Raw genomic sequence first — 27675 nt, forward strand, 5'->3', positions numbered from 1 at the left:
CGTAGATGAGTCTCTTGAGATGTACTCTTCTAATTACTAGAATAGCACAGAATCTATTAAAGAGTGAGAATATTTGACAGATCATTTAAAACACAACTCTGCTTTTGCAGGTCAAAGTTACATTTGAAGTGCTGTGCATCACATGTCCCTGCTCTCGGAGGAGTCAGTGCAATGATGACGTTGGGGAACTAACAACATTAAGAACTGTGAGAACACATCTTAGCCTTTCCACCGGTAAGATTCACGTTACATCCAAGCCTAAAATGCCACATTTGTAAGAGGGTAAGGTACGTCATAGGCGATGGAAAAAGAGAAAAAACAAGGCAATGAAATGTACCACAATGGCCTACCATTAGCTTCAGCGTTAGCCTTAGCATAAATCCTGCCTCCTGGCACAACTCTATACCAATCACCCTTTTTCACTCTCTGTTACTTTGCACCAATTATGTTTGTGTTTACCTTATCCATACTCGTTTGAAACAACTGCCATACCTTTGTGAGATGCGATGGATTCCTATTCTGGCACATCAGCACAGTACTGTCCTAGTCCAGCTATGCCCATTCTGCCCCGGCAGTGCAGAACCTCAGCAGCACTGGTGTTCGTCTGGCGATATCAAAAAAAAAAAAAAAACAATTTCAATAAGCACTTGTGCAGCATGCTTAAGGCCAAGAGTCAGCATTATTATGCCAGTAATTTTTCATCATCATGGCATAAAGATCAGCTGCCTGATGGCGGCTTACTCAAATATCATATTAATTCTCAGAAGGAATTAAATAACAGATTAAATCACCTGAAGAATGGAGTGTAGAGATGCGGAATTTCTGATCGAGGCTCTTCGTGAATCCAGGCTATTTTACAGTCATATTTACCACGGCGAGTCCTCTGTACCCGCAGATATCCTGATTGATCTGCGAGATTAATTAAAAAAATGCGCGCAAAATCATCCAAAATCTCAATTCATCCCAATTTAGGTTTTGCAGGTTCTAGCTCTTTGGCCCCATTCTCACAAGAAATTACAATGAAGTGATGAAGCTTTCTTTTCCTTACTCCTTGAGTAAAATACTGCGCTATGAGTTTTAGTTTAAGTTCCTCAATTTCTTTTTCTTGGAGTTTCTAGGTTGTTTAAACAAGTGATATTTAATGCAGCCAGTAACAACAGTTCCACTGTTTTGTCACCAATGCATAACCAGCATCTAGAAGGGGACACACAAAATATGCTGAATGAAATGTGACTGCGCACCAGGGTTAGAAGAGACACCATGGCCATGGTTGCTTTATCATGCTTAGGACTGTAGCTGCATGACCAGCCTCGTAAGTCTCTGGATTCATCACTCTGCACTCTGAGTTATCTATTCTCAGAATATCAATACAAAAAGATTTAATAAACAGAATAAAAAACACATCTGATTTAAGTCATAGATAAATTGTAATCAATTAACACCATAATTATTTAGGTACACAGTAGACTCTGAAACCCTGCACAGCCCTCTTGCCTCAGAGAAGACACATGGGTAGTTTCAGTGGACTCACTACAACTGAGATCCTCCTTATATGCCTAAGCAGCCACACATCTTATCCTCTCCATCTGCTCCTCCAATCACAAACTCACACTTATTCCTAACCTCCGTCTGCAGAAACCTGGAACATTATTATACAAAAAATCATACTTCATTTCGACTGTTTAGCTTTCTTATTTGCAGCCATTTAATCCCCAAATATTCCATTCAACCTACACATACTTTGCTAGGAAATTTATGTTGTAGGTCAATTAAGAAATGTGACTGTGATTAGAATAATTTATATGGCGGTTTCCAGATAGATGGCGTACACTGCTGGTGATGGTCGTAGCCTCAGGTAGACAGCACAGTTTGTTATGTCTCTTTTTAGACAAACAACCAGGGCAGCACTGGCTTTGTTGTTATTACGATTTCACCTCTGAGAACAAGTAATGAGAGGCTAGATTATAGTGAAGGAAAGCCTTACTGACTGGCTTTGCTCTCTACTAGAAACATATAAGGAAATATATGTAACCAATGGCATAGAATGTATCTAGCACACCATTTATACAAACAGACTCATTAGAAAATACACTGGTCAGTTTGTGCAAAATGCATTCAACTTCTCCTCTTTCCTTTTCAGCTCTGTTCTTATAAGGCCACACATTCCCTAGCAATTATCTGGCATTGTAGTAGATATAGAGGCTCTTACCTCATCCTCCTCTGCCTCCTGGCCCCTACGGCTGCGTTTGCATAGGTTGTCACCTTCTCGCTTCCCTCCTCTTGTTTCCTCTTGCCGAGATGCAAGATCAGCTTAGAGCTTGCCAGGCAGACCTCAACTAGCCACACCACTCTTCCCACCATGCATGCACTGCCTTTGGCAAGCTTTGTCCCTTTCCCTCCTAGTTCTTACAAAAGAAGTCACCAGAAAACAGACATCTGTTTGCTAAACGAAAACAGTTTTGTGAGGATTGTCTCATGCTTGTTTGAGGAACTTCTTTGAGGTCATTAAAGTATTATGACTAAAGTTCTGAATCTCAGCTGAGAGATCCTCAGGGTAGAGATCTCCTTATTTAATGTAGCATTCACACCATATATACTTTCCCTCTCGTACTGCTGCTTTATACCGGATTCTCTTCGTTTTTCTCTTCTATTGTCGATGCAGTTTCTTTCTGTGCTGGGCCAATGGGCCAGCTGGATCAATCTTATCAAGAGCAATATCTGTCATTTGTCTACCATCACGGGTAAAGAAACATATTATTAGATTAAAATATATATTTTTCTCTTATTTACATTTTCCAGAAAATATATTTCAGTATTCTGTAATATTTAATAGTGTAATTATGTACATTTCTAAGCCTAATAAATTAATTTTCCACAGACCAGGACTATTCAAAAACAACAACAACAACTAGTAGATTAGTAATGCACGACAGCATCTAATATCCCTAAAACATACACATTTAGCTAAGCAACTTGTAAAAGTAGAAATGACATGTTTATATAATACTAACTAATAGATTTTCTAAGGCTCAAATGAAAAACAGACTACATTTTAGACAGTGAAACACCAGAGCAAATAGTAAGCGAAATTATTTCTAATTTATCTTTAGACCGTCTGAACAAACCTGCAATGTGAGGGCAATCCTCTTATTATTCAGTATTCTTCCCTGTAGAACAATAAGAGCTCTAAAGCACTGTAGAGATTATGCATGCATACAAGCTACCATCTTTAGAAACACATGTCCAAAGCAGCGTAATAGTAGAGAAGCCAGTTAAGTCTATACCTTTTATTAAAAATCTAGATTTATGCCTATTGCACACAAATATACTGTTCCATTCATAGATCAAAATGTAAGGTACTTAAGATTAGTATGCATCAGTTCTGAATTTGTGATTCCCACTGACGTTTAAATTTCTCTGAAAGCGCAAAGAGTTAGGACTTGCTGACCTTTTGACACATCCACTGGCGAAGTAAATTGCCAGTCACACCTCTGACGGACCAAGAGTTTTGGTTGCTGGGAAGGTTCGTGTTCTGTGAAGAGATAGGATGAAAGAAAGCATAGATGACTAACAGAAGCGCTATTAAACATTATATGAATGTCTCTAAATTTCTGACCCAGGGTGGAACTCATGAGTTATTAAAGAGGCCAAGCGCAGCCGATGATGCTGCTCTAGCTCACCTGCTTGATACAAGACAGCGTAAATTGCCCCAGGGCACTCTCGCGCCCCTCCGTTCAGTTCTACATGGGACTTCAGCCGAACTTTAACTTGAGATGGGCGACCCGGCGGTACTGGAAATTTGGAACTGAATCAGAATAGCATCTAACATCAGAGTTTTTCGGTGCTCCAGATGTGGCTGCTGGACTGGAGACGGGAGACGTGCTCACTGATAAGCGGCTGGGGTGAAGGCCATTACGGCGCAGACGTGTCCGTCCATTCAGCCCGAGTCCGCCCCACAGGGCAGTCCATCAGCCCCAAACCAGGACCTGAGATTTCTTCACCTAAACACCTGCCAGTGAATATAAGACCTAACCCCCAACCGGAAGGTGTGTTTCATCAGAATAGGTACGTTATTTTACATGGTAAGGGAGATATGTCTGGCCAGCTCTGCAGTCAGATCCGCTTGCTGGCTGCGTAGTGAACTCAGCGAACTCAGGCTGGCGGAATTTCAGAGACGTAAGTCAGTGTGTTATGTCTCTTTCTTACTAGGATGTGCTTAGCATACTTTGGAGCTGGCACAGCTGCACACATATTTTGCTATACGACGTAGATACTGTCGAGTTTTGTAGACCATTACCTTCAATTGGCATCGTTCGTTTGTGGAATAACAAACAAGTGTTTACTTCTATCACACACAGAAGCAGCCCTGGCCTGGTATGCTTCAAACCCAATTGTTATTACACTTTACCTTTAGAGTCTTTTACTCTCATTATACCATTAACAGATATAATTTAATGTATTCATGAAAGCTAGATATTAGAAATGCATATTTAAATTATGTATTCTTAATGCCAGTAACGTTATTATTATTCCACTTAGTATATTAACTAGTATTAAAGCTATTGTTTTTAATTTATTAGTACAGAATATTTTGAATGTATTTATAATATTCCGTCCTATATCTGTTCTGATTATATATTTTCTTATAATTTTTCTAAACGCCCCTAGGTATAGACTCTTTCCAAGTGAGTTTATCAGTAAGTCAAGGAGATGTAGAGAGATGGGAGGATTCACAGTGGCCGTCAGTATGGAATAACTTAAAATTATTTGACTAATGGGCATACTTAGATTATTAGTCTGGAAAAACGTATTGATGGTTAAGTTATTATCAAGAAACAGTAGTAGTACAAATATTATATATATATATATATATATATATATATTTATATATATATATATATGTATATATATATATATATATAATTTATTATTATTATTTTTATAATCCTTATGGATGAGTGATGAGTAGGATTCTTGTAGCATTTCTGGTACCTGGAGCTTATAAACTGTACCTTCAAATTCCTTTGTTAGATTAAAATTGGCTTGTAGTAGCATGAAAGCATTAATTCATCATAAAAGCAGCTAACTTCAAATTTAAAAAATAATCATAGAATATACTCAAAAGTAGACTTGTATAACAGGATATCTTACAGGGGAAATTAAAGAAGACATCACACTGCAGAGGAGTGAGCAGCTGCACACCATTACCCAAACATTGCAGTGGTACGCGTGGTGAGAGATCAGTTCACGCTGTTCAACTCTTTGAATTACTTTTGATTAATTTGCTCTTGGCCACATCCAAATGTCTTTTCTTCTTTGTTTTCTCCCACTAGATTTCTACTTATGGCGATTTTCTTTTCACGGTTGTGGCTCAATTTAAGACATATTTGCTAAATATAGATTAAATCATAGCCAACTGTCAAGATAACCTTATACAAAATGTTAAGATTTCAGATGTCATGATTATAAATATAAAATCTTTATTATTTAAATGTAATGATTTTTTTAAGGATCTCAAATGTAGTCATGCCTTTTAAATCACATACCCTTTTTGCACATATTGGATATCATTTAATCAATTTAGAAATCCCTTGAGAATTTACTCCATCTAAAATGACATTTTGCTCGTTAATCACAATTCTTAATCTCTGCATCACCCCATATAAATAAGAGTATTATCAAAGCAATCAAAGCCCCATATTTTCTGTGACAGCTGTACGAATCCTGCTTCTTTATTAAAATCAAAATGTATAAGTATACACAGAAACATATCCATTGTGAGTGCAGCTGGCTGAGAATAATGACCCACAATCTAAAAATGGTGCTCACGGTGATGCAGAAGAAGATAATTATTGAATAAAGTACTATTTTATTTTCTCGCATACAAAAATCCCATTTCTAGTCACACTTCATAGCATTTAAGATTCAGAACCACTGATGGCAGATAGACTATTTTGGCAATATATTTCACGTTTTTGACCCATGACGGTGTTAAGTGTAGAGACAGTGCCGGCCTACGATTGTATTTATAATGTTGGGATTTAGCCTTACAGGTTTTTAGAACAACATAGGGTCATTAATGGCGTAGCATTTTTCATGTAATTTTAGGTGGAGTTAATGTATTTAATATCAGCGTTCTACAGCATTTACTCATACTATTTCTGTGATATTTAATTTCGTTCCCTCCGTGTTTCATTTAGGAGCGGCAGCCGGGACTGAACTGGAAGCAGTGAGTCCTGCGAAACAGGAGAAACTCTGAAGAATCTTCACTGGAACTGACTGGAAATGCACACATGCTGCATCACGCAACCATTGCACGCCAGTGCGAGGTAAGTCGTATGATTCTCTGTGAGACGTTTGAAGAATTTGTTGACAAAACTGGGAGCAACCAGTTGCATGGAAAGGTGCCTACCTTCCCTTTTATTATATGTTAGCCAAGCAAAAGCTCTGCAAACTCAGTATACTGTCTGCAGTCTCGAAATGGACTGAGAATCACTTGAGTGATTTGGAGTCACCTGATTATCTGGCCTGCCAGGTTTTTGAGAGCAGCCAGCAGGAGGCTTTACAAAATGAAACGCTCTAGGCGTCTTCACATAGCCGATTACCGGGTGTTGTGCCAGATCTAATCTCTTGCTGTGTTTCCCCTTCATGTATGCGAGCAGAGGCCCTCCACAGGTCAGTATAAATTTACTACAGAGAAGAACCCATGATAGACTACACAGCATGCAGAGGCTTGGGACAAACTTGGGTAGGCAGTGTTTAAAGCAGTCACCATATCCTGCTTTATCTCACCATGATTAATGTGACGAGAATGTACGAGAAAACCATCAGCTGATTTCCTGTTGCCATCCTCCACGTATGCAGACTGATTTTCTTTGCAATAATTTATTTATCTAACATCATGTTTTGTACAGTTTTTGATTAAGACCTGTTTCTGTTTTTTTGTCCAGATTGGAGTGCTCACCACATCCCTACTGCACGAGTTCATTTCTGAGGCTTATTCAGGCATAAAAATCGAGGCGTTTGGGCGTATGCTCTGGAGTGTCTCAAAGGGGCTACACCATCCCTCCAGCCTCCGGAGGTAAGGCGCCTGAGGATCCAGATCGGTGGACTAGATTTGCCATGTCTTCAGCCTGTGTTGTTTTTGGTAACCAAAAAATGTATGGGATTATTTTTCTGTCCTCCAGATTTAAGCACTGCAGTGAGTGGCACAATTTAATTCAAGGCAATGAATATACAGTTGTTTTACATCCTTCTCTTGTCTTCACATTTGCAGGGAGAATGACAGGAGTGTGAGTGTTCCTCTCATGTCTCTTACTAGGGAGATCCAGATTGGACAGAAGTTAAAAGATTTGTGACTGGTAACCCAGTTTCTTAAGTCAACTTCTCTTAAGTTTGCTCCTATTAATCAGTCTGGTTTTAAATAACGTTGCCAAGCTCTGCACATATATCTGTAACTGATTAACCTCAGGCAGGCTGATTAAATCACAAAAGTTATACATGAACATTTTAAGTAAACATTTCCCTATTACATTTAAGGGAAGCTTCATGCTGTTTGTAATCATTTAGATTCTTTGCTGGAAGCTTTTTGTTTGCATTTGTAGTGTAGAAATGTTATTTTATTTCCATAGCTACCACTGTCATCTATACCTTTCAGCAGTAATGGGAGACAGGATGCTGGTGGAGAGAACTCATGCATGTTTAGGACTTGCACGGTGGAGTCCAGCTCCATATTACAGTTTGCAATTACACATGTTTTTTTGCTGTAACTTGGCAGCATGGTAGGAGATTATGGAAATGCCCAGTCCTTCGTGTGATTAGTCATTCTGGCTTTTAACCTTTATCACCCAGACACTAATAGAAATCAGCAGTCACCCAGGTGCCTGAATTTGTGCTTTCAAACGTTTTTAGAGCCTTAGGCGTGCTGTATAAGCCACAGTTTTTTTGTCAAGGTTGTAGGACACAGACACTCTGTCTAGAAGTGTAACCTGGCCTTATTGGAACCAGTCAGTTGCAATGAAGTTTTTTAACAAATGTGCTAACAGGAGTAAGTTTTATCAGATTCACTGACATAATCTCAGCATTAGTTCGGAGACAAATTATCTCTTTGGATAAAAATTTTAGATGTAATATTTCAATAGTTCTTGGAGATGAGTACAAATGCCTCAAAATACTTTGAGGTTATTATAATGAGTACATGAAGATTTTCACTAGTAGTAATGCACTAAGAGTTTGGGTATCATGCAGTCAATGAAAGTTTGATTAGTTCTGGCTGTCTTTGGCAATTAGGTATATAGATCTACAAACCAGGCATAAAAGTAATTATACCTAATGAGATCTACATTGATTACTTGGGTTTAGTATTATCTAGTACTTTTTCCTAATAGTTCAAGACAGCCATGCAGCTGGGATGTAAAGGGGAGCAGGTTAGGTTTTGAGGCATTTAGGTTTTGCTTGTGTTCCTCCGTAAAGAGAAAAATTTTATTTAGAGGCCTTTAGGCACATAGTATTTCCAGAGCCTAGGCTGTAGACAAGAGATTCTCACAGACTACACATTTGATTACCAATGCACTTTTATTTCCTAACTCCTGTTCTTCCAGAAACCTGTGATGAAGGCTAACTCATTCCATTAAATGAAATACAGTTGAGTGCATTTCTCTTTCTCATAAAATTTTCAAATTTTTGCTGAAGCTCAACCCAGATACTTTTACACCATACTCAGTTCAGAAAACAGGAGCTGCAAATGACATATATGGTGGCCATCAGGGAAAGATGCACATTTACTGTCAGTTCCTCATACTGAACAGACATATTAATTTTCACTGCCTGTAATTATAATAAAGAAATATTTTTTTAAAGTCTTTCCCAGACTGACTGAAATCTTATTAATTTTGCCAGTTACAGAAATTTCTGAGCGTATGTTTTCAAATGAAAGCATTTTAATTAATGTGTTGCAGGTATATATTAATCGTGTTCCAACATTTTGTGTAGAGAATGAGTTTAGTTTGGTAAGTAATTTGGTCTGCTGTTTCTCCGTAGATTCTTCACACGGACTGAAGGTTACCTGGCGAGTGTTGATGAAGCCTCAGAATCTGTCTCGTTTGGGTGATCTGAGTTAGAAAATAGAGGCCATATGTCCATCCTTAACCTCTACCAGTTTTGGTCACTCATAAACAGAGTACCTCATTCTTCGGAGGTGTGGTATCCATCATCGCTTGATCTGCCCGCTCTCGGAGGCTAGAGGATGGATGCGGTGGGTATATTTCGCTGATTTAGTTTTCCTCAGTTAATAAATGTGCATATACACCTGTAAAGGATGGTTCCACTACGAAATATTAATTCTGTCATTAATTGCTCGCCGCCTCATGTGTTTCATAGCTGTAAGACATTGTCATCAGAGGCAGAACTTTAAATTCCCCCGAAACAGTTTATTTATTTTTGATGACTGGCATGCTTTTTTTTTCCCCAGAGGAAGAGTGGGCCACAAGTTTCCCTCATTTATCCAAAATACATCTATCCAAGCAATGGCACTCCACCTACATCATCACTACCAGCAAGTTACCTCAGGCACAGAATGCTGAGATTTGGTTCCCCTCACAGGCGTAAGCCCCAGCTACAGAGAGAATCAGCGGGTGAGAAGGGATATCAAGGATAGATAAAAATATATGGCTATAAAAGTATCAAAATTGACCATTAGCATATGAAACACAACATGGCCTCAAGCTAACATCTTCCTCCCTCCTGCTTCAGCTCATATGCAATCGTACCTTTTCCCTTCCTGTTTTGCTGTGATGTTTGGGACCTGGGCAGCATCATCCATAGCTGTTGCTCTGTGGATGATTCTCTGCTTAAAGAATGACGCAAACTAGAAAACTAGAAACTAATTGTAAAAGCAGCCGTTAACTTTCTTATAAATTTCAGAACAAACAGTTTCTTTTCTCATAGTTAGATTAACATTTGTAGGCTTTTTTTTTTTAGATCTAGAACATTTTTTTGAAGTACGTTACATCATCTATTGATAGGTATATTTTTCAAATCTACACTGGTTAATATCTGACCCAGCTGCTTCTCTCAAATCATCAACCTGTTTAGCTCAAAGTGGGACATCAATTTTCTTTCTTTGTACCACACTAGAGTCTGGTGAGTATCCATAACCCTAAAAATGTATATATGGCATCCTTTATATCATAAACTACAAAAATAAACAATATATAATAAAGTATATTAAAATATACCTTTCATGCTTTAATGAATTTAGCTATAAATTAAACCAGATAGTTTCAGACAAAGTAGTTTTCTCGGACGCATACACTAAATCACACATTCAGATAAACTGCCATTTTCATTAGTCTCTTTGTTTTTATCTTATAGCTCGTATTTAATAAATATTTTGAGATGTTGATGTACAGCTTGTTCCATAGTTAAATCGGGGCTTTGTGACATCGCATCTCTCATTCTGTGCAGCCAGTTTTATCCTGTGATTCAATCAGAGTTCACTAAGGAAAGCGGACACAACAGTATGGCCTGTGATCTATGTTTAGAAGAGGATTTGTACCTATACACACAACATAACCTGCAAATAGCAGGTCATTCATTGAGGCACATTAAAGTCTGGCTGAGAGCCGCAAATTGTAAGTAATATTGACAATATTCCTGCAATCTAGACAGCTCTCCAATTCTATCAATTATTTATTATATAAATTTCAAATCCACTTAAAAATAAAATAAAATAAAAAGCCAATCCAAATGCTGATCAGAGATAATTTTAGGAGTTGGAAGATGTCGTAAACTGGTAGAATTATGAAGAAGAGGCAGCGCGGAGTACAGAGGTTTTAGCCATTACACACGTTTGCTTAAACTCTAATGGATCTTCATTTCTCTTTCTCTCTCAAGTCCAGACTCTAAGCTCAAATGGCTACACTTGCACTGGATTCTGGCATCCACAGGAGTCTTTAGGAAGCCTATCCTCTAAATGACAAACATTGATCTGGACATTTCAGCCACACTGTATAAACACAACCAATTACCTTAGTATCAAAGCGATATGAAACAAGTAACACTGGGTGATCACGGCTGAAGGTTTCAAGGGTAGATGAAAGCTATATTTTTATTTTTAAATACGACACAAGATTCTTTCATGATCTGTGTATATTAATATAAATATTTAATTTTGCCTCTGTAGATCTGGAACCCACCAGCGTCAGCACGTCTCACCTTCTGGAACTCCTATAAGATTAGAATGTCCATGATCATGAATAAATCCACATGACATTTGAAGTCGTACTTGGAGTTTTCATCCACCTGAGACATTTAGAGCAGCTCGCATAGAAAATATCTTACTAAATGTGAAAGCTTTGATCCTCATGTCACTCCCATGTATTCATCTATTCCCAGGCACTTCAGACGGACATTTAATCTGTCACTACAAGTAGCTATTCCTGAAACTCACTCTTCCTGCTCTGCCTCTTCAGCTACCTAGTCATGCTGATCATTTATAGGCAGCTGTTTTCACAGTCAGAGACTCTCAGACAGCTCCAAGCATCCTCAATTTCAACCTATCAAGCATATTTCCACAGTGCAGGACTCAGTCAGCCCCCTCTACCCAGGACAGGTGGGACTAAAAGAACCACCTCACACTCCATTCCAGCCTACATACCTCAGTTTTCTTACACCTGTATTCCCTCTTAGTGAGTTTGGTGTTCTGGTGATTGTGGCTGTGCTCGGTCACATATGTTATCTTGGGCAAACCTCTCACCTCACTGACAGCTGGGAGGCAGAGACCCGCCTGAGCATGTACCGGGTAGGGTCCTTGTTTTGTTTGTGTGTGTTCTGCAGTTGGCTGGATACACGTTGGCTGATTTATCTGTTTCTCTGCGGGGTTATCAGCGTATCACGCGGAGACAGTGAGCTCTCTCATGCATGTACTCCTTATGATGCGAGCTTCAATCTAAGCGACAGCCATACTCAGAAAAACTCCCGGCAGCTGTCAGAGAAGTAAGACATCCAGACTAAAGTGCATTGATATACCAGTGAACCTGATTAACTGGTAAACTTATAGTTTTAGGCTATTCCTCTTTATTGCTTGAATTTATGCACTCATGTCAAGTTACAGTACACGTGATGCGGATAAACCTTTTTCATTTCAGAACCCAAAATTGAGTACTTTTTAAAAGACGCCTGCGTGCAAACAGCATTACATGAATCCGTCGCATAGAAGCATACTGCGTATTTTTGCTTTGTGTAGCCGCGTTCGTTAGTGCGTGCTGAATAAACTTTTCGCCATGAGCCTAGCAGGATTTCCTCTCTTCGCCACGTTTGATTTTGCTGATGTCCTCTCATCAGTCATACACACTATAGGTACTGCCTGAGCTGCATCTACAACACTCGTCTTTACCTCCGCCTGGAAACCTCAGCCTGGCACATGCGTGATAACATGCCCTTCAAATTGCCAAATTTGCAGAATAAAATAAATCAGATACTAAGCATACAAGAATTCAAAGCGTTTTATTAAGACCTGCCAAAATAAAAGTTTATCTAATAATATTACTATTAGACAAAGGGCTTGTTTATTGTAGAATAAAATTCTTAAAAATTTCTACAATAATTATATTTTATACCTTTTCACTTGTATCATTGTCTTTTGAATGTTAGAATAAACTAGCAATAAACTAGAAATGTTCCTAAAAACTGTTTTAATATGAATTAAAGCGTTATAAATCTAGTGCATTTATGTTATAGTTTAAAAGTTATAAATCTGATTATATTATTCATGTGCACTATCCATGAGATTAAATAAATAAACAACTTGCCTAATTTAATATATTCCAATTACATTCAGTGTGTATTGACAAAGAGAGTTCCTTATATATAATGCTGAGTGAAATTTGTAGTGTCTGTAAACTATTTATTTTGGTCAATTAGAATGTGAATTACTTTTAAAGTAAACTATTTAAATGCTGGTATATTTTGTTGTGGTGAGCTCCTCTACAAGTGTTGTAGCCATGGTAGTCACAGAGTCGGCCTGCAGGCAGACCTCCAGTGTGGGCATTATGTTCCTAGTACCTGTTTTTGATCATTCCTTATCCTCCGTATCCCATCCTGCTGTTTAAGTGGTGGAGGGACTTCTGGCCTTCCTTCCAGCTCTGGACTCACTAGTCAATTACAGCACCCACCATCTCAGACAGTGTACTTTGGTTTGTTGCAATTCTAACCTCCGTATTTAGTGATTGGACGAGGTTGCGAGCTGGAATCACGGTATGAATTTATACTGGATGATTCAAGCTGAGTGATCTCTCTCTCTCCACTCAGGGTGGAGTTCCAGAATAAGTTCTATGGCGGCGCTGGCTGTCAGGATTTATACGTTGCCTTCTCTCTGCTGGCTTTAGAGAGCGAGAGTTATTGTAGTCTGTACATGTCGACACAGCCAGGCGGATCTGCAGATTCATTTAACAGTTCACACATTCTTTCACATGCCAAAGTGCTCCAACCGATACTCTTTGTGCTTGGGATACCAGATCAGCATTGAAAATGCATAAAACATAGAGATAAAGCAGCTCTGGACTGTAAACTGGACTAAAAAGGAATTACTTTTGTATGTTATGAAGATATTAGATCTTCACAGGCTGTTTGTGAATATCATTTTTCTATTGGCTGTATAGGATGATCGACCTCTCATGGCGGAGGCCACATTCCGATGGCCTTGCCCGGGTTGAACTTTTGTGTATTGCAGTAGAACCGTGGTTTCTGTATTTAAGTTCAACTTCATTTTTCCTTATCTGCGGTGTGCTTTGGTTATGGCTCGTGTAGTGAACACTGCAGCAACCGGATAACAGATATATTCAATCAGGAGTACGTTAGTGCTGAAGTATTTGTCAGGATGTTGAGCAGCAATGATGAACAGTTGCCTAGTTGTTATCAAATTAAGCCCAGATGTGTATTTCATTCTTTGCAGATCTCTCTTACTTTAGGTGGAGTAAATCTTTCTGTTTTGAAAAACCTACGTAAGAACACTTCTACTACTTACAGGAAAATAGATATTTCTAAATTACCTAACATGCTAGATATATTTCTAGTAGGTGGGTGGTAGACAGATTTCTCAGATGAAGTCATTTTAGAATTTAATTCAGTGAGAAGTACATGTATCATTGTAATGACATCATTCTTTTAATTATATCATAAATGAGAATGCTTTTAGTGATTTTTTAACTTGCAGATCAAAAATATATTTAGTTATTCTACTTCTGCTTCTCAGATGAAATTAGATTTTTTTTTTTTTAGCTCATGTGTAATGCCAGAGATTTTGGTGTGTGGATTGTAGGCCACTAGATTCCATTTCCAGTTGTTTTTTTAGTTATTATGATGCCATGATTTCCTATCTATTGTTGGTAGAGTTGCAGCGTTTGATATTGACATTCCACTTTCTGCATGCTCTTTATATTAACATTACAAAATCAACCTGTAGAAGCTGGGAAGTAATAAAACTTTGAATAAATGACTCTCAAATGCTCCATTTTTACCATTTTTAAGCAAGAGCTCAATGAAGTGTCGTTAAAAGAAGGATTCCGTGTAAAGAGTTTATTTATTTCTTGCTACAAATTATAGCTTTTGCTTTAATCTTGTTGAATTTCACCAAAAAGAAAGAAACTAGCTTGCTTTTTTAGCAAATATTTAAATTATTTAGTCATGGTGCAAGATTATTTTTTTCTCTATAGTTCTGGTGGCTCTGTTCTTTGAACTTATAGCTCAAAAAAAAAAAAGATTTTATATTTTCTTAAATAATGTAGAAAATGCATATACATGTAATAGAAATTTAACTCTAAATTGGCTGGCTTCATTCAGTGTAGGAGCTGACACTTGGGAAATGAGATATGCCAGTAATAACAAATACTTTGAAATAAAATGCTTACATCTGTTTTCTAGGCTCATAAAATCCTAAAAAGCGCTTTTAATTCTACACAAATCCTCACTTCCTTCCAGCCATTCTGTATAGGACCAAAACATTTCCTAGCAGATGCATATGGACACGAAAAGGGAGTGCACAAGCGAGTATCAAGTGATGAGTTTTAAAATAAAATATTTACATTTATATTCCTGCATAGACAAAACATCAAATATGAAACTGTTGGATTAAGTAAACCTCTTAGTTTCAAATTCAGGTTTTTACCAAAAAACTGCATTTATTAGGATGGCATGGCATCATTACTTTTTCTTCCATAATAATGTAAGTAATAATTACCGTTTATCACAAAATTCATCGTTAGCGAGAACCAAATAAATACCCTCAGCCCTAATTCTATATTTTTGACAGCAATCAGAAATAAAGTGAAAGAACTGATCTGCAGTGATATCAAGTCTCATCCACTGCTTCAGAGCTTACTAAACATAAAATAAATGTTCAAGTTTAAGAATATTAAATACTTCCACAATGTTTGTCTCTATCACCCATAGCATGTATGGACTACAGCAATCCCCCTTGCAATCCACTTTCTCTCCTGCTAATAAATGCAAGCCATGCTGTGGAGCACAATGCCAGGCCGTTTAGCACATGTTTTGAGTATCAAACTTTGCATTGTTGCAGTTGATTGCTTGCTGTCGGCACAGAGTAAAGTAAAGCAGGTAGCTTGCTTACTTTTATTGAATTGATCATTCCATTCATTCATTCATTAAATATCGTGCAGTTGTACTGTGCAGTATTTTTTAATTGCATTTTAGTATGCGTTATACTGTAAGTCACTACAGTAATATAATAATGTCCACTGAGGCTCCAAAATGATCACATGCAGAAGCAGCTAATTAATGCACTGACAATTCTGGAAGTGCATAAAACGTCTGTATCCGAATACCTGCACTGTCAAATACAATGCGACACTTTGTACCTGGAAGCTCATTTATTAACTAAAGACATAGGATAGATGCCAACTGGTCATTTGCTGGTACAAAGTGGTAAGGGCCAGAAAGAATTCTTCAACCAGTGGTCCAATAAAAGAGAGCCTGGTTGTACTCCTAGGATATACAAATAGTTGCCCAAATGTAGTAATGCTGATATGAAACTAAAAGAAGTACAAGCTGAACAACTGGACACCATTCCCAGAAATGTTGCAGTCGGAAGTGAAGTCTCTCCTATTTGCTATGTATGAGTTTCTTACAAGCAGCATGTATCAGGAGGGCCAGAATGGGGCCAGAATTAAGCATCTTTGAGTGTCATCTCTTTTATAAACAAGACTAAGTCTAATTGTACATTGCTAGGCAGAGAGGAAAGTGCATTTCATGATGGGCTTTGCTGAATAAAAGAACCCTGATTTGCTTTGGAGACTAGCTCAGAGGCGGCACTTGGCTAGAAGAGTTCAACTGCAGACTCTCACATGCTTTCGTCTTTGGGTAGCCCAGCACTTCTATTCTCTCCCATTTGCAGTGCCTGGCAAGATACTGCACTGCTCACTGGGCTGCAAATACACACCACACACACACACACACACACTCCTAAGAGATCAGAGCTGACGCAGGGTGTTAGTGACCTATCTCCACTGCTCTCTGCAGTCCCAGAGCCTTGATGAGTTATTAAATCTTTTGTGTTTTGTCTGATTTGCTTATGATAACATCGACACATATTCCCGATCTTGTCTGCTCTTGCCTCCCAACCGCCCCATACCTGGCCTGCGGCCGTCCTCTCCTGTCAATTCCATCAAATCCATCTGGGTGGAACCACACAGTGGCAATATAGCCTTTGAAAGTCTTGTCATGTAACAACATAAACAATCAAAATCACAAGGTGCACCTTCCACCCAGCCTTTACGTAAGTTCCTTATAGTTAGGAAAGTTGACGCCAGAGTAGTTTCAGACCTGTATGGAGATTAGTAGTGTCATAAACCAGGCTATTTTGGGTCTCCTATTGACTTACTACAGTATTTTTTCTTATTAACTCTATGATCAATCACTGGCCTCAAAACTACCTGGTTATCAAACCTAAAATATCTTCCTTTGTATTCAGCAAGAACAAAAAGTAGTAACAGGTTTGGAATTACCTAGAGGATGAAACAAATGATGACTCTCTGGAATTTTGCATTTATAACAGGTAAACGATTCTTTTAAGATGCTATAGATTAGAAATGTATCATAGGTATAATTTCTTTTTGCAGTAAACTATACATTAATCAAATTCCAGTCTACAGTAGTCAATATCTGAAATTATATCAAAAGTTATCATAAAACCAAAAACAAAACTTGTAAAATCTTATGTTAAAAACTTTTTAGAAGATTTTCGACCAAGATTCAAGGATGTGAGAATGTATGCTACCATATGAACTTTTGTACTTATATCATCATATATTCAGTAACAATACATTTAGTCATCGCAGACTAGTTTTTTCTCCAAATGAATGATTACAAATGTGTGATGTGAGATTTTATAAAACAGTCCAATAAAGTGAATACTCACATGAATTAGATTCTTAGGAACTCCAGTTGGGCTGCACAGTACGCCCGATGGCCAGCACGGGGCCTCAGCCTCTCTCCCCTCCTCCTCGTGGCTCCTCTGCTTTCCTCCAGCCTCTGTTTCTCTACGGCTGGCCTCATCCCAGCCGCCCCTTCCATCAGCCGCTGGTCAGCCCGACTTCCTGCTATCCGTCCAGCACACAGCCTGCTTCCTCATTCAAGTCAAAGCCAGAGAGGAGAAACAGTACGCCATTATCAGCATTCTCTCTGAAGAGATAGAGAAGAAGAGAACGAGGAAACAAATGAAAAATGATCAGAGAGAATCTAAATTAATCATTTATTTCTGCAAAGGCCACGCTGAATTAATTAGTAGCTAGGGAATGAAGCATGTGGTATAGTTTAGATTTATACAATGACTGATATTTCATATCTGCTTTGATAATGAGTTTCCAAACAGCCCCAATATACCTTCCCTAGGTAAAAGATGAATTTTAGAACTGATCCAAACTTTAAAGAGATATACTTGATTCATGCACAGCTCCCAGTGTTCTTGCAGATAGTCTGGCAGGTAAAGTAGGTAAGCAGTTACCTGCATAATAATGAGCTACATTACGACTTGCACTCTAACTAATTGCTGCAGCTACAGATTTAGAGTGAGGTACGTCATCTGTTATCTTTTATTGGTGAGTTTATTTTTGTAGGTAGTCGGAGAGATAGTTGGTTTGTGGTTAGTTCTGGTCTGTAGGTAATGAAGTCTATGGGGTTTAGTCTTCAAGTTATTTTGGCAGTTAAATGGCCTATTTCCTGATATGACTACCACATAACTATAGAAACTTACTAACTGCAGACTTAGTTTGGAGAGGTATTTAGTCTGGTTTAATGGGGCGGAGGCTGCTTATAGTGAGTTAATAGTCCCATAGGAAGATTGGGTTGTTCTAGTAGTGGTTTGGTTGTGATTAGGGTGTCACATTCTGCAGCAATGTGTGATTCTGAGTCGATCAGTGGGAAGGTGGTAGTTCATTTTGAAATATCAGTAGTTAGTTCACTTGAGTATATGGAGGCAGGTAGTGCTTTATTGTTTGACAATAATGCAGTATCTTACAGTAGAGAGGTATTTCTTCCCACAGCAGTTTGGGTGTGAAAGCGTCTGATAGACAAAGTCTTCTGTTTGCCCTCAGGCTGCTCGCCTCCTGCTACTCTGCACAAATCTTAGCTCTCCATACTTGGCATCCCCATGCCACAATGACAGGATGTGGTAAGGCCTGGCAGAGTGCTGTCCTTCACCACTCCTGTGACCTTACAGTGGAAGAACAAAGGAGAACAAGGGTAACAAACTCTGGGAGTTGAACTACAGAAGCATGAAGAGACAGAGAGAGGCAGAGCCAGGACAGAGAGATTGTGCCATGACAGGGCATCTGCACTGTCAGTATAATTCGCACAATGAATCACAGCGGGAGGAGTCAGGAAAGGACGTGGACAATTTACAAGTTCAGAACATACCTTTCATTAGGACTTCCCTCGAAAAGTAACTGGTACGGGAGAGAACTTGGGCTGACAGGTCTCTTTGATCCTGTGTTGGACTATGTCAAAGTATCTCCTGGCTGGCAACCGATATGAAAATGTAGATCAATTGGGAGGTATGTGTTTTGATATTCCAGCAGAAAAGTGTTTTTTTTCATTTACTCACTATCATGTCATTTTCAGACCTCGTATTCTTCTATATATTGAACACATTGAGAAGAAAATATTATGAGAAATATGAAAGAATACAGGTTTGCAGTGACACCAAGAGAGATGGACATTTTTAATTTTGAGGTGGTTACTCCATTGGCAGTCTTAATGGCTGCATAGTTTAATCTTATTTCCCCTCATTTTTGAGTGTTGCTGTAATGGAGATTCAGCCTGGAGTCAAAGTCCACGGTTTGCCCACAGATGTTGTGCTGCACGCAGAGGTGACTTTATCGCCACACATATAGTGATTTCCATGTCATTGAAATCTGGAGTGGGTGTCTTTTGGACAGTTAGACAGACAGAAAATCAGCGTGTCTTACTGTGTCATTAGTTATTGCAGCATACGAATCATGTGGGACCTTGGTTTGGCTAAACTTGCATTTTTGAGTATGTGCAGGTTTGTAGACAAAATGAAGCTGCCTCTTTGCAGTTAAGCTGTTCTAAATTAAAGTGAAGTTAGTGATACTTTTGTATATGTGATGTAATTAGGAGTCGTTTACACAAGGCAGAGGTCGGAAGCGTATTCATTTTGCGCACAAGTTCGAAGGAGATCATGTATGATTCATAGATCTCACATCTGAAAGAGGCCTTACCTTTGTGTACACGTTTTCCAGTGAATTCATTTCTATGTATACAGCGTATCATGAAATGATTATGGGAGTCGGATTAGACATTTTTTATAAGCGGTGGCCCTTGAAGTCAAAGGTGAGATACGGAATGGGTCCTCTTTTGCTGACCTCGATTAGAACGAGCATAAATAAATGTTTATGGGTGTATGATAATGCTTAAAACGTAGTAAATATGTACGCATTTGTTTATATGAAAATAGTGAGTTAAATAAAGATCGGGTCAAAAGAAGAGAGAGGAGACTCCGCAGAGGCGCGATGGAAAGTGTTTGGTTGACGGAACTTGCTAGCGATGGTGATTTTACACCACAGGAGTCCAGCCTCGCTGCTTGACATCACGTGATAGGCGGCTGCCGGCGGATGGTGGCTGGCCTAGAAGATACAGGACAGAAATATCAGTCAAAATGCAGAATATAAAACTTCGCCACTAAGAGGTGCTGTATCTTTATTCATCCAGACGTAGCTTGCACTTTCATATATATGGTGCAGCATTCTCTGAGTCACCTTAACCATCATTGCATCACGATCACCGAACCTTTTGCCAGAAGCATTTCAAGTGATGAATTTGAAATTGCCTAAATAATAAATGTTGTGATGCGCGTTGCAATACGATGACATTGCTTAATTTCTTCACTCTTGCTAAATTCCTAATTTATATGCTACTGTTTATTTACTAGTAATTAGTTGGCAATAAGCTGTTTGCACTTGTCCACCAAATCAGTATACTAGAATAAATGCTGGAAGGATGCATTGTAGATATTGGATGCTGGTAAATTCAACTCTATAATGTGCAGAAAACATTGCTTGGAAAATTGTACTTTGTACTGGCTAAACAAACCACTTTACTGAGTTAGAATATAAATTACTCTACATATTACATGCAGCCTTTTGGCTCAGGACCTGTTCACAAGAAGGAGGCAGTGGTCGAATTCCTTCCAGCCAGTCCAGTTCGCCAAGTCTCTCCCAGGAGAGGGTTGAAGGGCTTGGCCGATCCGGTGCACTGTGGTGATCACGAGAGCATGGAGAAGGCTGCGACCACTGTGCTTTGTATCTGCTCCAGAGGATTCTCACAGCGTGGGCCGCCTTATCCAGCAGCTCGTAGCTCCGTCCTCCAAGTCAAAGCGCTGCAGCATGAGCGAGGGCTGGTTGAAGTTCACCTGGGCACACGGGAGAGAGGAAGAGACCTTAGCATGTCCCGATTCACACTATTACTGCATATTGGCAGGTATGTAGATACTCGCAAATACATCTTGGCCAGACCACAGATCCATTCCATAAAATTAGTTTTGGGATTAAAAGGGACAGCATCCAGCTAATGTGTTACTTTAAAATAGGGCTGGGCAAAAATCATATAATATATTAATGTGCATTTCATCAGTAAAGCTAGGATCCTTGATTAAGCAATGGAAATCAAAGTTAGGGGTCGATAATATTTTATTTTTTATGTGCAAAGAAAAGTCTATTATGCTCACTGTTTGCCCAGTCAATGGAAATTGTGGTATTATGGAAATATTATATTCAAAAATTAAAATAACTACTTTGTTTCTCATGTCTTTTGTGTTTAAGTAATTTATTCCTTTGATGCACATCTTTCAGAAGATTTTCAGCAACCATTAGCCCAGTTTCAGTGTCACATGATCTAATACGCTGATTTGGTATACATGATACATTATTATATCAATGTTGCAGATGTTTTTGCCAGAATGATGATATACTTATTTCGGAAATTAGGTAAAACCAGAAATCTTTACACGCCTGTATATCTTTCTGTAATTTTTATTTACATTTGTTGCATGAATAATAAAATATTCATTTCTTTTAAAGCACGCTTTGATTTCATTACTTTTAAAAAGTAATGTATTATAAAATAATATATAATTTAAAAGCACATTCCGCTTTAATGTCCTCAAAGAACATCAGTACACACTGATTCTAAGTTTTTTAATCTCAAATCTCACTTACAGGCATTGGGATGTTAGAAAGGCTTCTTGCCGGTACAGTTCTTCATTATACTCCACAGATTAGGCGAATAGATTTAAACTACTCTGAGATCTAAGTCCGCTCTTCCTGTGAGGCTGCAACTCTTTCCTGAAAAATCATTCTTGCTCCACGGAACACTAAAAGACACAGACAAAAGGTATTTATATTAAACAAAACATCTGAAATTTATGAAATGTATTTATGTTGAAAGACATTATTTGGAAGGGCCTGAGTGCCTCTTGAGGAACGCAACGCATAAACATTGACAGACTTTACTGATGCTCCATCTGTCTCAGAAAGTGAGTCACAGAGAAAAAGATGAAAACGAGGGGAGCAGATATCAGTTAATTAAGATTCCAGTTAATTGGAGATGAAATGAACAGCCGTGAGAGTCAGTAATGAACACAGACTGCCTGAGAAACATTCTGCAGTCACGCTGGAGTCTACTGGATCTCACGCCACAAGAAATACAGTAGAGTCCAAAAGTCTGGAGGCCATTAATGAAAATGCTTCCCACTTCACATTAGTTGCAATAAAAAAGCTTTAATTTCAGGCCCTGCATAAAATGATTTTTGTATTTTAGAATGCCTTATGTACATTGTGTCGTCGGCCTTTGTTGCGAATGAACTTTGTTTTCAGCTCTTGTTTCATGTCACACTCACAATTGCCCTCTCCTGGTTCCCAGTCACTGGGCTGTCCTCACAGCACCACTGAGATTATCTGAGAACGTCTGCACAAACAGGAAAAGAGAGAGTACAGTAAGACGATGAGATGCCAGACAAATAAGCGGAATAAAGGTGTGACATTGTGTTTGGACCATGAAATAAAGGTAGAATCCAGTGAACACGAGCCTCTTACTGGCACCAGATAAAAAACTGAAACTTATTCCCACAACCAGTAATGAATGAATGCATAGAATATATCCACACAATACATTTTAAATTAAAAGCATAGTGTTTTAGGGCTATTCAATATAAAATGCTTTTAATAAAATTATATAATGAATATTCTATAAATTCAATTAATTAAAAAAATAGGTTATTTCAGACATATAACCACTTATTTGAATAAAACTATTTAAAAACTTATGCTTTTAGTGCAAAAAACTTTCAGTATTTTCACCTCATGCTCATAATTTTTATTGAAATACAAATCATTTGATCAGGTGAGTCACGCACGGTTGAGTTCTAATATGTAAATGCAATCAAAGCATAAATCAGACTCAAAATTATGCATATTCAGTGGTCGAAACAGCCCATGCAGCTCTTACACTACTTCTCTATTGAAATGAATGATTTGGGCGTACTGTTCTGTCAGCGCAGGTAGTAGAAATTAAATTGAAAGACATGTGTTTTGAATTCATTATTAATAGAACGCTCTGCATGTTTCTTTACCTGTCCTCAAAAAAATAAACATTCTGTCATAAATGATTTACACGCAGATGTTGCTGAAAATATATGACTTTCATATTTGGGTTAAGTGGAGATGAAGCTGACCTGTGGTGAGAGGAGGGTCCGTGGCAGTCACTGTTATAAAGCAGGGTGAGTCTTCCACATGGCATCAAAGTACTCTGTATCCTCATCTTTTCATCACTACGCTCCTCTTTCCTGGGCCTTTCACTCACTCCTGTGTACAAATAAGTGCGTCAAAAATCATACAATTACCAACTGTCATGTTGAGTTTACCATCGTGCCACGTCTCATAACTGAGCTCATTCACTTCATGATGTTCATTTATGAATGATCACGCGGGCACGCTCTCACCCGTGGTCGGTGGTAGGTGTATCGGGCGGTTGACAGGGTGCGTGGGGCCTCTCCAGGCTCATTTCCCAGGCTGTTGTGCTGCCGGCTAGCTGCTCGATGGTCTCTCTCCGGTGTGCATGCGCTGCTCCTCGCTCATGCTGAAGTACTCGCCACATCTGCGGCGTGGCTCTCTGCCAGGTCCAAGAAATCCACACGCCTGCGCAGGAAGACACAAACACATCAACACATACGCAGAAGCTTCAGGAACAAAAAATAAAAATGCTATTCGACCAGGATGCTGCTTCCTGCCCTAAAAGATCAACCTCAGTCGCCAGATGAAACAGAAGAGCATGGTGTTAGGCATGGGTTCACCCCCTGGGAGAAATGTGCATGAAATGATTTAATATACCTTCAAGTACCAAGTCATGACTGGATAAAGGTGCCAAATGCACAAAGGTTTACTTTTATTTACTGATAATATATATCTCAGGAATAAATAGGAAAGATTACTGAATGAGAAGTGACATTTTTTTCACAGAAATATTTTTTCTAATCTTATCATAAACAGTGTAGCAATTAGTGAAAAACAACTATGAATTCCCAAGTGCAAAGGATTTTTGGCAAACTGTACACACAATGGCAATATACATAAATTAGAGTGCAAACGAATATGTAAAATGATCTTCACAAACTATAAAATAATTATTTACATGGTATAACACCTAAGCCTTCAGCAGTACTCCCTCTTCACTGGAACGGGTCTCTCGTTAGAATTGACTCTACGGTGGAGTTGCCTAGAATTCAAATGACTTATGCCATACTGTTTCGTTCTTGCTTTTGGTTTGTGCTATGACAAAGTTTTTAATGTTCTGAGTTCAGAAGTGCATCTTGTGAAAATCTGCTGTTTAGGTTTGTTTTTATGCACACAACATTTCTCTACTTTGTGTTTAAAGAGAAAAAAAAATTAGAATAAAACTTTCACTTTGGCGTTTTGTCAAAGGAGCTTTTTATTGACTGATAGTGACAGGTTAAACATCAACAATCATTCTGTTTGGCTCAGAGGAACAAACCAAGTTCCTTTGATAAATTAAAACTTGATGATGCTAAACCACATTCACTACAGAGCTTCTAATTGTGAATACTCTTCATGAGACTTTTTAACACATTCAGATTATATCAGTAGTTCAAAAAACTGCTTTGGTTTTTAAGGGATTTAAAATATTTTAATGATTCATTTTCAAAAACAACAGAAACAGATTTTTTTAAATACCAAAACTTATTAAATATATATGTTTATAATTTTGTTTATTGATATTATTTGTGACCCTGAACTATAAAACCAGTCTTAACTCTATAAAAGGGCTGTATTTATAGGAATAACAAAACATACATTGTATGGGTCAAAATTTTTTAGATTTTTCTTTATGTCAAAAATCATTAGGACATTAATCAAAGATCATGCTCCATGAAGATATGTTGTAAATTTCCCTTCTGTAAATATACTCAAAACCGCTCATATCAAAACTATATCCAAATATTATCCAATGTCAATTTTGAAAAATGTATCCTTATAACTGGTTCTGTGGTCTGGAGTCACATTTACTGTATAAAATCTTTTACAAGATTATGTGATTCATGATGTGTGAGATTTACACCTAGATACAGTGTATTAGTAATTTTAAAATATTTTACAGTAATATACTGTATATGGAGTTTAGCGAATAAAAGGAATAACTTAACTAAAAATTAAAACTTACTCAGCCCAAGCCCAAGCTACTTGAAAGTCATATACACCTAGGATGGTTTCAGTGGTGAGTAAAATATGCTGTAAATATTATTTTTGGGGTGAACTATTCCTTTAAAACGTTATGTAAATACCATTTGTTTCTGTTGCAAATATATTACCATGTTTTTCTCGTAAATAAAAATTTTATTCAAAATGTATTCAGCAAATGCTGCCTCCACGCTTCTCATTCTCTCTCAGTTTTCCCTCGCTTATCTCCATCACGATAATCCTGGCTCCCGCCCCCTAGGATCTTATCTTGTCCTCCTACTGTAGGTACTACCACAAATGAATTCACCCTGTTTCCTCATTACTGCTCTGGTCCAGGAAGAGATGGTAAATACCATCCTCTTTCTGTATTCCTCTTTTTCTGGTTTTCTCTCTGGCAGACTTTTAGTTTATTGTTAATTAATGTAAATTATATTCGAACAAGTAAAAGCGACAAATGTTGAAAAGATCTGATCATGGGTTGTAGTTCTAGTGGTTCAACTCAAAGCTGGAAGTGAAAGAGTAAATCGATGGCCAGTGCATCGTTCAGAAACATAACACATACAGACTGGTCTAAGTGAGCTGAGTCATGCTTTTTTTGTTGAGTCTCAGATTAGCAGCATTGAGTAATACAAGCATCTAAAAGAGGTTACTCTTGGTCAGTAACATGGACACAAAACAGTCACATGCTTGTACCAATAGGAAAAAATGTTTTTTGCTCCTTACTAACCTCATTAGACATATTTGAGTTCACAGCCGTTGTACAGTATAAGATTTGGCTCAGATGATCAATTTTATTTTTATTCTCCATTTGCTCTCTATTTCATTTGTTATTGAAGAGAAACAGGTGATATTTTTCCTTTTAATAGTCAAGTAACACTTATTTATGTAGAGTCTTATACAATAAAGATCGCTTTTCTAAAGCAGCTTTTCTGTAATGAACAGAAGAAAACAGCCTTCAATGCTGCAAAATTATTTAATTAGGTAAGAATACATTTAGTTATAATTGCATTAGACAATACAGTGTCATTATTCATCTCAAATCACGATACCGTGGTTTTAATTCCATAGCACTGAAACCTGAAAATCCACAAAATTCGCTCATTACTACATATAGTGTAATGTATGACAAATATCACGCTTTCGCTCATTATTAAAGAATAATAAACCACGCCCACACATAGGTTTTACCACAAATAACCATACCCAATCTAACTCCAGTTTCTGTGAGGCATCTTTCTCATCAGAGCCTCATCAATCACGTTAATAACTGAGACTACAGTACAGCCACCAAAATTGTTAAGGCAGCTCGCAGTCCCACAACCAATCACGCCTTTTACACTGTCACTGCACTCTGGGCGCTGTATTCTCTTTCTTCTTCTCTTGATCAATGTTTCCTTGCGTTCCATCTCGCTAGTCTCATATGGAGGCACAATGATTACGACTCATCTGACTGACCCCCAGTCTGCTAGATTTATCAGAAACCACAATGACAAAGTAACAGAAGCTAACTCCACCTTACCAAATCCGCCAATGGAAGATAAAATAAAAAAATCCTGTACAATGTCAAAGTCATGGGTTCAATTAAATTTATTTGCCACTTTGCAGGTGCTAATTTCAGACCTTGTACAGAACATAGTTCAAAAGCAACAGTATAGGTCTCTCCATTCTGTGCCCTTAAAGTCCACAAACAAAGCAACAAACCAGCCCTTACCTGACTCCGTCAGCACTCAAGTGTCCAGAGCTCTGCTGTGAGAGAGGATCTTCTGTGCCACGCTTAGCATGTGACTACGCTTCTCTCACACGCTCACAGAAACTACAGCTCCTCACCTTCAACATATGCAAACTTCCACTTTTTTTGCTGCAGAGTGAGGGCCTGGGCCCCAGACTGCTCGTGACTTCCAGGAAGAGCTTAGAGAGAAAGAGACGATGTGTGTCGTACATCCACATATCCCAGAAATGCCATTTAAAGTAGCTGAGGGGGGAGGGAGAAACTATGTGATTCATTTAGTGTATAAAGGCTCATTCACTGAATTTAGTGAAATTTAGGAGCTAGGAGAGATTTTCACCTTTTGAACACTTAAGTAAGTATCACTGCAAAAACAAATTAGGTTTGTTATTTTTTTTAATAATGCAAATAGATTCAAAATTTAAAATGTAGATTTAAGTGTCTTTACTTTCCTGAATTACTTTTCCAGCTATTATACACCTTGGATTTAAACAGATGCTTTCTTTAGTTTAAGGAATACAGAGTGAATTGTTTTGTATTAGAAATGTTTGATTTAAAATGTCACAAATTTAATAACAAGCAGTAGAAAGTGTTCTATTTTCCCAGTATTCACTTCAATCACTTCAGAGCACTGACATCGCATTCACATAACATCTCTTTCTATCT

General features: G+C 38.1%; 1 pseudogene; it reads right to left on the bottom strand.

Moving 5' to 3' along the window:
* Positions 1–18639: 18639 nt before the first annotated feature.
* Positions 18640–27675, bottom strand: part of LOC122350045 — a 46260-nt pseudogene continuing 37224 nt past the window's right edge.

The sequence above is a fragment of the Puntigrus tetrazona genome, chromosome 8, assembly GCF_018831695.1.
Source record: "Puntigrus tetrazona isolate hp1 chromosome 8, ASM1883169v1, whole genome shotgun sequence".
NCBI classification, from domain to species: domain Eukaryota; kingdom Metazoa; phylum Chordata; class Actinopteri; order Cypriniformes; family Cyprinidae; genus Puntigrus; species Puntigrus tetrazona.